Here is a 15,128-nt window from a genome sequence, read left to right as displayed (position 1 = left end):
CGGAGAACCCTTGGAGCAGGGCCGGCGCCGCCAGAGCCGGACCCTGCGGCGGCAGCAGCCCCGCGGGAGGCGCACGGCGCGGGCAGGCGGGTCGCCATGGCGACCGGCGGCGGGGGGCGCCGGCAGCCCGGCCTGCCCGCCCCCGGGCAGCGGGAGGGGCGCGCTGGGGCCGCCTGCGCCTCGGGCTCCGCGCGTCCGACGGGGCACTCGCGGGGTCGGGCGGAGGTGCTGCTCCTGGTCCCGCCCGGCCACCCCGCTGCTGAGCGCGGCCCGGGACTGCAGGGCGGGATTCCCGCTCCCCAGCCCTGCCAGCCTGGCTCTCCTCTCCCGGCAGCGCTGCCGCAGCGCAGTCCCTCCGGCCCGCAGCGTCCTGCGGAGCCGCGGGCGCTGTCGCACCGGGACAGACACGAGGAGCCAGGCCTGCACACCGCCGTGTGTGCCGGCTCTGGTTATCCCCTGAAACGACTAGAGTCAAATAAATGGCCGTGTGCCCTGCGGGATCTACGCCTCTCTCCCCAGCTGGCAAGTGCAGAAGGTCACGACTTGTCACTTGTCTGTGCCTTGAAAAGAATGCACACCCATGTGCCCCCCATCAAGCCATCCCCCAGGCGAGAAAACAGCCACTCCGCTAGCTCAGACCGTCCTCCTCGCGCTCGGAATGCTTCCTACCCACCAAACCTCCCGCCTTCTTCAGTTTGCTGTTCTTTTACCGTATCTCTAGTTTATACGGTATTTGCCCTTTTTGTGACTGCATCGGTTAATTGAGTGTTACAATGGCGTTGTCTTCTTGCAGAATCTCTCTAAAAAGATACAAGAGGACAAGCAGACAAGGAAAAAAAACCCAAACAGATAAGAAAGGCATTCCAGGTAGCAGCTGGCAGTATTAGCGGTTATGTCTCCTACTGCTAATTGGAAGAGTACCAATTGTGAATTACCAGGCAGAATATTGGCACCTGGTGAATCAGCCATAGCATTTCCCACAGGATGCTGGGCTCTCAAAGGCTGTCCCTTATCCAAATACTTACAAGGGCTCATCCTGTGTTCAGAAGTATAATGAATGCATAATCCATAGTCATCTTTTAAGGCCAGAATGTAAAACTCCTCTCTGAAGAAAATGATTTAGAATGATGCCAGAAAGGTCTAGAGGTGGATAGGGAATGCCTAGTGCTACAATAGTAAGGATTAAAAACCCAAACAAAAAACCCCACCCAAATAAAATAAAAAAAAACCAACAATCTCTAACAGAAGTACCATTAAGCTTCCAATTTCAGGGCATAAACCAATCTCCAAGAAACCAAAAGTACTTTCCCAAAGTTTCTTATCTCTGCCCATGGTCTGCCACCTTCCTTGGAATGAAAAAAATGGTGATAGCTGGTTTGTCAGGGCACTATGATGCTATAAATCAAGGCTCAAGCTGAAGTGGTGATGAATTGTTTCCCCACCTATGTCCTTCCTGTTTATTCTGTGTTGTGCCTAGAGCAAATGAGCATGAGAATCGATTTTTGTCTTTTCAAGGCTTTGTTTTTATTTTTCCTTGGGGGAAAAACCAAAAAGGACTGTGGTGGTGTTTGAGGTATTTTTAATGTAGAAACAATGTACCAGAGTTCATCTGGACCTCTGAAATGCTAAAAGATAAATATGTATCTATAAGTAGTAAATAATTAATTGTTTATTTTCAGGGAACCATTGATGAAACTTAATTAATTTTTAATTTTAGACTATTTTCTAACTATATGCGTCATCAATTCACTAGTTAATTTCTCTGTGGTCTCTACAGGAAGGCCTTTGCAGCTGGAATCTTCACCAGAGCTAGTGTTTTCACAGATGCTCCCTGTCACTGAAGCAAAATTTGTATTTGTTTGTATTTCACCTGCTGTCCAATGTCTTCCAGCAAAATGGGTTCTGTGCTGCTAAACACTTTTTTTCTGTAGTTATGTCATCAGATTGAGAGAAACAAAGGGTGTGTTCAGGCTCTCTAGAGCTGGTAAGATTATGCAGATGGAAAAAGTAAGCCATGATGACTCCTCCTGATCATGTCAGAGTACCACGAGTCAGCTCGTTGACACTTTTAATGTGAGGCCCTCCGTTTTGATATGAACAGGGCTCCATCAGTCCTTGAGTCTGTTGTCTGTAGTAATCACATAAATACACAGTAACCATGTCCTGCTGGAAGTCAGTCGCTGAATACGTTTTGCTTAGGGAGGAGGTCACGTTTAATCATGTGCTTTGGACTCCCCTTCAAGGCAAGTGGCCTTGAATGTCACAATATCTGGAAGTCCAGGTACAGAGTAGGGATGATGGTGAAGAAACCTCCTGCCTTCTGTCATGAAGAGACAACTAAGCTTTCTATGGTCACTCTTGGAGTTCACAAGTCCTCCTTGCCTTGTCCTGGCTGTTGAAAGCCAGCATCCTTCTACAGTGGTAGAGGCTACCTAGGAGTCAGTTCTGATGGTTCCCTGCACAGCTGAAGCCTTGTCCAACTGGAAGTCAGAAGGCTCCTGTGCAGATCTGGTATCTGCAGGATGTAGTGGTCATATAACACTAAGATGCAGTGGCAGATATGCAGTGTGCTTTTTGTAACTCTCACCTGGCAGTGCTACTGATCTTTTGCATTATGTGAATGCTAATTATATCCTGGGATACACCCAGAGCTCTGAACATAGCCAAGAAGTGTGTAAGCAAAGCCAAGCTACTCAAAATACCCAGAGTAATAGAGTTATATTAGTACAATTCTCTGTCTAGGCTAGTGAGCAGTATTCGCTTGACTTAGAGATCTTGATGCTTCTATGTGTCTGCTCCTTCCAGTAGCCAAGGAAGGCAATCTGGTCCTCGTTTAAATCTCTTCTGATAACATACAAACAGGTTGCACACAGCTACCCTATCATTCTAGTCTTTGAGCTCCTAAGAATGAACTAAAATATACAGTGGAAAAGTGTGAGACAAAGGCACGTTAGACTGTGAGATAATCACATATATTTCCTATTAGTTATTATCACTCGTGTTCCCTGTGCTTTGACCATTTCAACAATACGCTCGGTCAAGATCTCATTGTGTGCTGCAGATGCTGGAAGGTGTGCACCGAAGAGATGGGCCGTGTCCCTTGAGAACTTCCTTCAAAGTGAATTACAAAATATTAAGAAATTCCTTATAATGACAGGGAAAACACCTTATTCCACAGTTCAAAAACATTGCTTAGCCAGATTTTTCAAAATTAGTCTTTCCAGAAGCTCCCCTATGACTGGACTGACCAGATTTTCAGAAGAAGCTTAGGCTCAGTTTTGCTCAGGAAGTTCTGTACACTTGAATCCCTTCATATAGGAAAAAATTGCTCAAAAAATTTGAAGCGAAGGGGCTGTAGGTGGAAGATGGGCTCATCAGCACCTTTGTGACACTTCATACCAGATGAAGGTACCCTTCTTTCCCTCTCCCAGAAGGCAGAAAGACTCAGACAAGCAAGATCCTTGCCAGGATATGTTTTCAGTTTTGATTGTCCAGACTGTAAGATTGTAGCCTTAGATGCTTAATAGAGTTAATTTTTAGATAGAATACTGTTAAATTAGAATAAGGCCTTGCTTGCTTATACTAACTTACAGACAAGATACAATTAACTTTATAATGAGGATTCTAGCAGAAGCAGAGGCCTTGGAGTTGTGATAAGGAGCTTTGAGAGGGACCTTGTAGATTGATAAAGGGGGACTCTGAGAGAAGGAGACAAGATGAAACTGGTTTTGAGGTGAGTGGCCATTGCCAGCACCACATTCCTTGCAAAACTGAAAAGGTCAGAGCCGAGGAAGACTATTACTTCATCCAAAAGACCCCCATATGAAGACCCTCAAGGGGCTTCTGAGGTGGAGTTGGAGGTGTGATGCATGTTAATGATTTCCCCTCCCAATTTTCAGGAATTTGCTGATACAGCTAATGCATATGTAACATTGTATCACATAAAAAGGGCTGAACAAAGGGAGTAGGTGCGCATGTTTTGGCGAGGCTACTCCCCGTGCACCCAGCTCTGTAAATAAACATACCTGCTTCAACAGTCTTTGTGAGTTTGGGGGTTTGTTTCCTCAAGTCACTACACAGTGAATTACCGGAGGCTATCTGAGGGCTCAGTGAAATCCTTCCTGAGCTGGTGCTGCTTTCTGCATCCTCCACAGCATGACCTTTCTGAGCAAAGACAAAGCACTGCAAAGCACATTGAGCATGGGTGCTGCTGAGTGCAGGGATTACAGTGTTAGGGAAAAAACCCTCTGAAGTGGGAGCTTTGAATAAACCTAGCATATATTCAGAACTGTCTTTTCCATACAGCCTCACATCATTTATTCTGTAAAGAACAGTTGAAGCAAATGCAAAGTCTTGAGATCCAAGTCAGGGTAGAAATACAAGACAAGAGCTTCTGGCCTTGTTGAGATATACCTTCTGCAAAGACAGATGAAAAGCAAAAATCCCCATAACTGCCTTCAATTTACCATAATCTTCTCATCTCCCTGAAGAGTTGCAAAGGCAGTTGATGAAGGTATCAGGAACACAGAACAGCTATACTGTGTCAGATCAAAGTTCTTTTTACCTGGTAATATATTTCTGACAGAAGTTAGGTGGACATTCTTAAAGAAAAGGTAGAAAAAATATAATGCCCCTTCCTCTGGTAAACTCTCCATGTCTCTATTAATTTGCAGACTAGGTACTTCCTGAGACAGTGGTTTTATCTTCTTGTATTCAGTAATACCTGAAAGATTTTTCTTCTGGGATTGTATCTAATTCCTTTTGAATCTTTTTATGCTTTTGGCCTGCACAACCATCCTGTGGCAGTAAGTTCCACAGCTGAGTTCCATGCAAACAAAAGAAAATACTTTTTTGTAGAGTTTTACTTCTTTTTCTTGGGGTTTTGATGCTACCTACCTTATGTGCTGTGAGAAGCATTGCATAAGCATTCTCTATTTTCTCCCCACAATTCATGACTCTTTATACATTGAGTGTGTCCTCCCTCAACTGTTTTTATTCCAGTCTACAATGGACTATGCTATTTAATCTTTCTTCCTAAATGACCTTTTGTCATACTGATTGCCCTTCTCTGTACTAATTCCAGTTCTTCTTTATCTTGCAATACAAGAGTTTGTGAAGAAGACTGAGTACATGGGAAAAGTACATGAAGATTTGAACTGTAAAGCTCTCTTTTTTCTATCAGATTCTATTGACAAGGCTCCAAGGGGCAAGAAAATTACAAGTAACAGTGGAGTTAAGATTAATATTACTAGAGTTCTAAGTCAGTCAGAAAACTAAACTTCAGAGGACTCCTTGTGTCCCAATTTTCTCCCTGTGATCCAGATGATTCCCCTAGTCTTGATCTATGGAAAGAAAACAGCAGTCCATTCAAAAGCTGAACACAAAAGTCAGGACTGTACCATCTGGCAATCATACATTTGGAATATGCAAAATGCACAAACTCAAATTCTATGACGCTGTCTGAAAAGTGACTGAACCAATAACTCACCATGTAGCTGTATGAAATGTAGGTCATGAAAGTTACAAATGCATTATACATATTTGTGTCCATAACCTGCTTTGAAATCTGGTGTGGCTTTTGACCGAGAAAAAGGTGTCTCATTATGAGGAAATAATGATATCATGTCATCTACAGCTGTCAGAGGCTTGTGTTACAAAGTCAAGAAAGGTCAGCGAGGTCAAACTAAACACATCTCTACTGGCCAGAAAATAAATTGTGATTTGCATAGCCTGTTTGGCGTTAAGCATATAAGTACATGGGTTGAAGTACTAGAAATACTCCTAGAAAAGCTAAGAACTGTATAAGTTTTCAATCTACTATGCTCATGCACTAATACAAAATTTAATGTATGACTGCTCTCTGAAAAATCCCTGAATTTGTTAAGTATAATGCCAAGTAAAGAGTAACACAAAGAGACAAGTTAATTAGAAGTTTAATAGTGTTAATTTGTAGATTCTGTTCTGCCACTGAGAAATCAATCTTAAATGAATCCCTTGGTTTCAGGGTAATACTCTTGGCTTTACAATACAATGGTGGTAACATTCAATTCAGAGCCTTCTTTTTATGCATTCATATAAAGACTAAACACATGGGGAAAAAACCCTCCTTTTTATTCTCCATGCTGCCCACAAACTGACATGTAGTTTGACTCTGTTAGTCAATGGTGCTTACTTTGCCAACATTAAAAACCAACTTAGAAGACTTAAAAGATAAAATGTTCTGAATTAAGAGAGCTAGTTAGCTGCAGAACATAGTTTGGTTCCTATTTAGTAGCCTTTTCCTCACAATAGTAAGTGGGAACTTATTTCAAGGCAAGTAAGTCCCAATCTCCAAAAGCTCTTACAAAGGGAGTAAGAATCTGTTACTCCTCATTTGCTCTTGTCCTCACAGACACTATTTTTCATCTCAAAGGTATCACAGAATCACAGAATCAATTAGGTTGGAAAAGACTATCAATTACTTATACATGTCCCTCTGTCATCTGACTTGGCACAGGAGTTGGTTCCTGAATTTGACACTTAAATTGCAAATTAGCAGTAAATTTGACCTGTAAGTAGACCTATGGTATAGTCACATGCTTGGAAGCTTTCTTGGAATGTTCTTTGAGAGACCAGTTTGTTATAAACTGACAGATGAACTTGCACATTGAGTGATGTCCTTTTATATTCCACTGCTAGTATTAATCAACACTCAATCAATGCTCAGATTGCTATTGGCATATACTTTCTGGATATATAATCAGAGGGAGTATAGCATTCAGCTTCCATCTTGCTAGGAGAAGACAGTAATTGCCTCTAAGTCACGATCCGAAAATCCGGTGCTAAGTGGATATTGAACCACAGAAAAGCTCTCACCACATCAATAGTCACATGAGCCTTGTAGGCCTGAGGGAGAGCATCACTACCCAAATGCATGGGTTTTAAGTCTTTTGAAAATTGCTCTTGCATTAAATGGAAAGTCTAGCAGAAAGACAGTGTTTTTTGAAAAGAGATTTCAAAGAATGGCATTGCAGAGTTCTGTGTTTAGATTTCAGTAGCTTCCAGATCAAATATACTCAGTCTATAAATGAAAATCCTCTGGCAAAAAGCTATCTAATAACCAAGGTCCATCTGGTTTCTAGTAGTCAAACTGGACTCCTTCAATGTACTATGGGGTAAGCAGACAGAAAAAAAAAACGAGATTGAAGATTTTGGGAGATTGTTAAAATTACGGTCCTTTAAAGAACAATGACTATTTTTAGGGATGCAGTGTGTTAAATACGCCTAGTAGTACTCTTGCTTTCTGTACTACTGTAAGCCTCACTGATTTCAGTGGTACTGATTGGTCCTATGCAACTCTTTTTCCTCATGTTTTATTGACACAATTGCAAGCAACAGAACTGTGTGATTTCGGGTCTCACTGATATGGAAAGAGAGCAGCTTTACTACCATAGCCCTTTACTTTTGCAATCTGCTTTCTCACATCTGATCTGTAAGAACTGATAAAAACTAGTTACCTTACTGAACATGTGTGGGCTTATTTTCTGAAATGTGTACAGACTTGGACAAGTTTTCAACACTGCAGTCAAAAGCATAACTCTGATACATAAGCCACTCTTACATTTTGTTTTAATTCTTCATGACAGCAAACAGGGACAGTACATATTTTCAAAGAAAGTTTATCAGATTTTGTTAACATTGGCAAAACATTATCTCCTCTCTTTTGTCTACAAATAGTGAAACTAATCTGGTCAAAATGCAAAGCAATCACCCCTGCTCCTATCCAGATGGAAGATTTCAGCCCTAGTTAGTATTTGGCAAAGTGAGTGAAAATGAGATTGTACTGTGACATTTGCTAGGTCACCTTGATGTAGTCCCACCTGTAATGCCAGCCAACTTCATAAGCAATATATATATATTAGAGAGACAATATTGATTTTATGTAGCCACACATCATTAGCAATGAGAAAATTGCTCATTTAATTTAGTGTGCCTTTTCTGATCTTTGTGGAATTTGAAAACATTATCTTATTAAATACCAAGGGTCTAACTTGAATAATTTCTTCATTTGGGAACAAATTAGTCAAATATTGCTCATGCCAAGGGTAAGCTGATCTTTATGGTGCAAAAGGACAGAGCATCACTGACTCATTAATGAATAGCAATGTAGATATCAGAATAAAAGGATTTAGTCATGTTGCTTAAGGATTTATAAATATGAAGTATATGAGTATAAATAATTATATATTTTTAATTGAACTCTGAAGTTCCATTTGTTTCCATTCAGCCTTTTGCAAAATATTGGCCACAGAACGAAGATACACCTTATGTTACACAAGTTAACATACCTCATATATTGCATGCAGTTGTTGGGTACTTCAGTGTATATGCATGCACTTGACCCTCTGAGGAGGGCAGCAGCAACTCCTGTATTCTCTTCCTTCCTTCTTAAAGGCTGTTCCTGTATATTGAGGTTAGCCACTGTAGGTATTTGCAAGACTGTGACCTGATACAGGTCCTTCAATGTCAAAGAAGATGGTCCAATAGAGTTAAACCAGCAGAAGAGGTAAGCCTAATTTTTTAAGCTGAAGTACATATATACACTACAATTCAAAGTCTCCTTTTTTATAATCCAAGGAAAAAATCAAATGCCTGGATGTTAATTCAATTTTATTAACTTAAGTAACTTAAAGAGAAATTCAAAGAATAGATATACGCCTTGTAAATCTTTTCATTAAAGATCTTTCCTGATTATGCTCACAATGAAACCATTTCTACAGGAATTTACATTCCACAGATAAATGCAATACATTAGATTATAGTTTAATTTCTTAAGGGAAAACCCTTAAAAGTGCATCACAGTGATTTATGATACATTGTATGGATGGTTCATGTGTTTTTACTTTGTGCTTAACAGTGCAGCAAGAAACCGTACAACAAGCTGTATGTCAATATGCAGATTTATCACTGAGTGCAAAATATACGCTTCCCATGGATGATGCATCTTTACTGACACATGCATGTGCTGAATCTCATCACTTTTTTCCCACCTTCTAATAATTTTCCCCATTAATCTATTCATCTCAATGCTTTCTTATGGTGTTTCTCTAGAAAACTAGCTGCATAGATTTCCCAAATTCTCACATGGCCAGAAATCCACAATCTTCACATTTATGTTTGTTTAACTTTTTCTTTGTTGAACATGGCACTGGGAGAATATTTTCAATGAACGCTTCTGTGCTTCTCAGATACCTCTGTGTGGTGTTTAGCTACCTGCAAAAGCCATTTACTGTCTCATGCATTCCCCCCGGGGGCATTATCCCTCCAATAATTCACACCCCATTGTACCTTACCGCCTGAGATGCAAACAATATAAAAAAATTACTTAGGACAGTCTTTACATAAAGATCACATAATTTCATAGAAGTACAGCTGAACAGTCTGGTGGAGTCAGGTCTGCTTCAAGAAAACTCCACCTCAGCAGGAAATTTACTGTATTATGTGTGAACTGTTTTCCTTGGGATTTGTGTCTCAACCATGAGAAACAACACCTTCAGTGCAAGCTGCATTTTTGGCAGAGCATATATAGGCAGTTAAACCACTTTTATCTCCTTGGTGCTCTTGTGATTTGTTCTTTTTGTTTGGTTGGTGTGGGGTTTTTTCCATTTACAGTCGCAGGCAGAGCAGATGGCAAAGGCTTAGCTTGTTGTAACTTGTCCATAAAATAAGCAAAGCTGTCAGTGACCTTTCTCTCCAGCAAGCCTATTTTACTTTGAGAAGGATTTTTCTTCCACTGGAATGAACCCCGAAGAATACAACTTTAGGGAGAAACTAGTAGCTCTATGAACAGCAAAATTTAACGGTTCTGAGGTTCTCTGTTAGCTCAGTGTAGAGCTTCTCCTCTAGGAGTGGAAGATGATACTTTAGGATTCTCTCCTCCACAAGGCAATTTGTTCTGTCAAAACTTGTAGGAATTCCTCATTTTTGCTGTTTCTGCTCTTCTGTCATTAAAAGGTGTTTGGGGGAGGTAGGGAATGGTAGGAAGCTGGCAAAGTCATAGAGAGCCCTGCATGAGCTCATGACTTGATAAAGCAAATCACATAATTAAGTGCAGTCTCATTGAGTTCTTCTCATCCAGTTCCAAAAGAAAAAACCCAAACCTTAGATTTTTGCTCCCATTGGATTTGAGCTAATTCCTAAACACCTTCTGAAGCTGTAACTTCAGAAGCTATTTCTGCTGTTATTTCTGCTGCCAGGAATGCCCAATGTGTGCCAACACATACAACCCTCTACAGCAAAGTCAGGCTTTATCCCAAAACATTATCTGAACAGAAAACACAGGTAAAACAAACCTTAATGTTGCTTATTTCTTAACTAAAGAAGAGATGGCATGGGCTACTTGAAAGATTTGCCAAAGGCTACACACAAAGTCTGAGGAAGAACTGTGTCTTAGGCAGAGCTGTAAACAGAAAACTTCTCCTGAGCCACAGTTCAGTGCATTCACCACAGTTCATCCTTCCTTTTCAGAGTACTACCATGTAGGAACATATTATTCAAAGCTGCTGACAAGTCTGACTGGCTGTTTTTCTAACAAATGAAGGAGTGGCAGTTGGCAAAATGTGATAATAGCACTGGGCAGCAAAGATTGTAACTTCCTGTGCCATGCATTGTATTATACATTTTGTCTTTAAATGTTCCCTTAGAGAATCACAAGCAAGAATACAAAGGAAGCTGAAATCTGACAATTGCTTATAATTTATAACACTCATTATATTTTTGGGAACAGCCATCTCTTGGCAAGGTAAGTTCTTTTATTTATAGGCAGGGGCTGCTCATGATTTGCATACTAATGCATTCACATCTGCAAAGCCTATAAATTAGTCTCCAGCTCATTACGGCAATGCCATTGTCCTACTTGCCAGTATGTAATCTGATCCCAAATGTTTCAGTTGTCCACAAAATAAAACCAGCCTGAGGGAAGAGCTTCACTGTTGCAGTATTAGCACACCAAAAAATATCTTCCTTCCCTGCAAAAAAAAAGCAAATAACATAAAATGACTGGATGGGAGGAAACTGCTAAGTGTTTAAAAAAGATGAGCCCCAAAGCCTAACACTCAAGAAGCTGTTGCCACGTTTTAAGGTGGTTATGCCAGTTCAGCCAAAAGAATGAATTTATAGCAGCTTTTTAAAGGATTCCAAATAAAAATATTTTCATAGAAGATTAAGTCACTTGGCTCTGCATCCTGATTTTATCCTAATGTGTCATTACTGTTTCAATTCTGGTTGTGCCTGGCTATCTGAAACAGACACCATTGTCCTTTTTTTTTTGGTGAACCTTATAAAGACAGTCCCTACTTTCAGGTACTCAAGAGTTTACAATTATGTCAAGATTTTGCCCCTTCATTAAGCTGGCAAAATGATGAAATGCACAGTAGACAAAGCAGGCTCAGAGCAAATATCTCCTCCCATCCAGACATGCAGGTGCCTCCTATGTTAACTCACTTTGTCAAAGGTCACTGGATGGTGGAAGTTTGCTAGTCCCACAGGTTCAGGCTCTGAAATATCTCAGGCTCAACTTTGCTACTGTGGGTAGCCAGATAAACACTGGCTCACTGTTCCATCTGTTTGCCTTTAACTGAGCTGATGCACACAAACGTACCTACCCTTAAAAAACAGAAAAGTGAAACCCATACAACCCCAAACCCTACCTACATGGTTGCAAAGATCTTAAGGTGACAAAGCTGCTGTCAGCAGGCTCTCACCCACTGCCCAGGCTTACTTTTGCATTATCCTACTGTTTACCTCCTCTGACCTTTTCATCTCTTCCTCCCAACATCTCCACCTACTCTTTCTTGGCTGTAGAGTCCTCAGGAATCTCCCTTCTTTGCTGGCCTGCTGCTATAGGTAAATGACTACAAATGAGAAGAGGGCCTGAAATAGGAGAGCTTCAACTGAGGCTTCAGAGTGGGAGGGGACAGGGCACAGGTCATTGCACAAGTGTGATGTATTCAGGAGGTGAAGCAATACATTACATTTCTTTATTGAATTTTAGTTGATAATAGTAGCTGGTTATTAATTTATTTATCTGTAAGTCTCTTGTTTGTTACAGTGGATGGGAGAGGAGCAGAAAAACAGGGCTCCGTGTGAGTCATAACCCAGAAAAAGCTTTGCTGAGAACAAAGCTCACTGCTCTGCAGCATACCACAATGCAGGAGATAAGCATCAGTGTTGCTATTGTATCCATGTTGTCCTTCTCATATTAGCATGAATGACAAAATTTACTGTGATGTATTCAAACGAGACTGCAGGTAGGATAAGTAGGGACTTCACCATTTCATTTTCATGTCTTTTCCATACTACCATGAGAAAGAGGAAATGCAGCATAAAGAAAAGCAAATACTTGTTTAGAATAAACATAGAAATATAGAAAAAAAGGCGTTGCTTCTAAATCCAGGGTTTTGACCCCACTTCTGTTCAATTGTACTTTTGACCTTGCAAAGAATTGCACACGGCTAGATCCAGCTATGGGGCCCAGGGAAGGTTTATATGTCTCTGCTGTGTATCCCACTACACGAGTGGGCAGTGTCCATGTGTGAGCCACACCCCAGTCACCCTCTGCCATCATCCCTGCAACCGGCAGATAGCTGGTAGGTTTTTCTTTTAAATATAGGACAGTCCCAGTGAACTCTGTGGGACTTTGCCAGCTAAGAGCTGGGAACAGAGTGAGGGAACAAGAGGGACTGCTGTTCTCCCTGAAATCTGCAGTTCCAGCACATGTTTAAAGGTAACCTTCCTGTTCATGTTGGGAGTGAGGCTGGTCAGTGCTGCATGTGCGATGAGCTTCTCACAGACAGTGCTGGAGTGGCCATTGCTGAATGAGGACCACTGTCTACATCCAGGCTGCTCTCAGTGCTCCAGGCTGGGGATGGCAGCAAGCACTGACCTGGGTACCACTCCTTCTCACATCTGCCTCATCCAGGAACTGAAAACCATCTGGGGCTGCTGAGATGCCAGCCATATGAGGCCCTGCATGTCCCACAGAGAACGAGTAAGCTCCGGCTATGCCTGGAGCTGCCCTTTTAGGCTGAATCTCTGCACTGGCTCTTCATATCACCTGCTGGACTCCTCCTGCCCTTCATCAGACTGTACAAACAGACTCTGAGTAGTTGAAAAGGATTCCAGTCTTTCAGTAGTTTATCAGTACTTTCCAAGTTTAATGTGCTTCTTCTGCTCCCTGCAGAATGGAGTACAGGATACACTCGGTGTTGCTGTTTAGATACTGCACTGAAAAGTATAGTGTCAGTGGCTAGACAGACCTGATTCCTATCCATTTCTAATTGCATTCATTTTCTAAACATGGCATAATCTCTTTTACAATAATATGTGTGGAAAAAAAAATCTTGGTAGAATTTTTGTTCAGATTACCTATGGTAAAGCCTCCTTTTCTCTTTCCTCTGCCTACTGTGTTTTTCTTTAAACTTTAAACCTATATTTTGTACCTAGTTTCTTCATGCTTTCCACTACTGAGATCCAAGGAATTGTTTCTTCACAAATGGCAGCAAAAAAGAACCAAACATGCAAAAACTAGAAACAAGTGTGCTGTAAAGACAGTTTAAAAACATACATTTTCCTCTGTGTGTATTTAGCAGTTTCCATCTCTGCCATATGTTCTTTTCCTCATCAATTTGCCTTTTAGATTGTTCTTTAACACTTGGCTGTTTTCTTGCTTCTACAACAGAAGGGGAATTGATCTTTCATTTGTTCCGCAAATATTCCTTATTGTCCCAGGTTTTATTACCCCATCTGTTATTGTGTGATCAATTAAAGTCTCTTGTGGTCTCACTTTTCCAACTGATCATACTATACCACAGACTATATTTCAATTTAATTGCTATCTACTGTATGATGTGTAAACTACAAAGAGAGGAGCAAAGAGATGAGGATATTTTTCCCCTGCCTACCATCTCTCTCTTTCTGTGTAAGCACATATCTTCAGTGCTTACTTCCTATCGATGACAGTGTTTAAATTAAATCCCTCATCTCCACTCTTTTCTACATGAATCCAATCCAGTGTTTCTATCTCAGTGTTTACTACCATAAAGCACAAAAGTATATACAGAATAAGCGCACAAGCACTTGAGGGAAACAGGTAGATACTGTAACACTTCATGAGCTAAAACGCTTCCCTGCAGTACCCTTGTCAACACCCAAGCAGTGTTTCCCTGTTCTCTCTCCTCCTTCTCTCAGCCCTTTCCTAATGCTCTTCATCTTGGTCATGCACGTTCGTGTTAACTCCGTCTGCAGTTTTAAAATTATTTCTTCTCCCATATTTTTAGGCATTTACAATATGATCTTCTGCAAAGTCCTCTTTCATCTTTCTGCACTCAACTCTCTCTCACAGTAAGGTGCTCAAGAATGACATGCTTTTAAATTTAGGAGGTACAGCACTGTTTCTGCAAGGGGAAGCTAACTCTACAAATGTGATCAAGTTGATGTGAAGAAAGTGAGTCATTTGCAGCAGGACAAATAGATGGAAATTTCTCCTATTTGTCCAGCATGATGGGAGAGAAGACTCAGAATTATATTTATAACTATTGCTTTTCAAAATAATAGAGGAAAGTGGGTCATTGCCAGGGAGAAAAACGGAGGCAGCTCCTGGTGGAACAAAGCTTGGGAGAGATTGCGTCAGAAACAGCACCCCCAATTTGCCCCTGAAAATAATGACTCAAAGTATTGACGTTCATGCATGCTGTGTTAATCCAGTGTCATGTCCAAATGTGCTGCTAATTTAGAGTTGTGATCCCTCATTCGAGCATGTGCTTAAGTACCAGTCTCTTAGAAATCAGGCCTCAGTGGACTGAGCTATTGGGTGAGTCATTTATAAAAGCTAAACAGGTACTTTAATGTGCAGCTGTGCAATGAAATGTCTGCTTCAGGATGTGCAGCTGGAGATCAAATTTTTCCCAAAAGCTCCTGATTCCACTGCTGGGAACCAAGACATCATTTTACAAGAGCTGCCAGTGCTGGTGATGATCTTCTACAATAATATATTGAGTACTGAGTAAAAAATACTGAGTAAAATATATATAACCCCAGTTATATAACACCAGTTCCATTGCTCTTCTCTGGACATGCTCCACTCCAGCACC

Source organism: Corapipo altera, unplaced genomic scaffold (assembly GCF_003945725.1).
Source record: "Corapipo altera isolate COAL_440 unplaced genomic scaffold, ASM394572v1 2b, whole genome shotgun sequence".
NCBI classification, from domain to species: domain Eukaryota; kingdom Metazoa; phylum Chordata; class Aves; order Passeriformes; family Pipridae; genus Corapipo; species Corapipo altera.
This window is presented reverse-complemented; position numbering follows the sequence as displayed.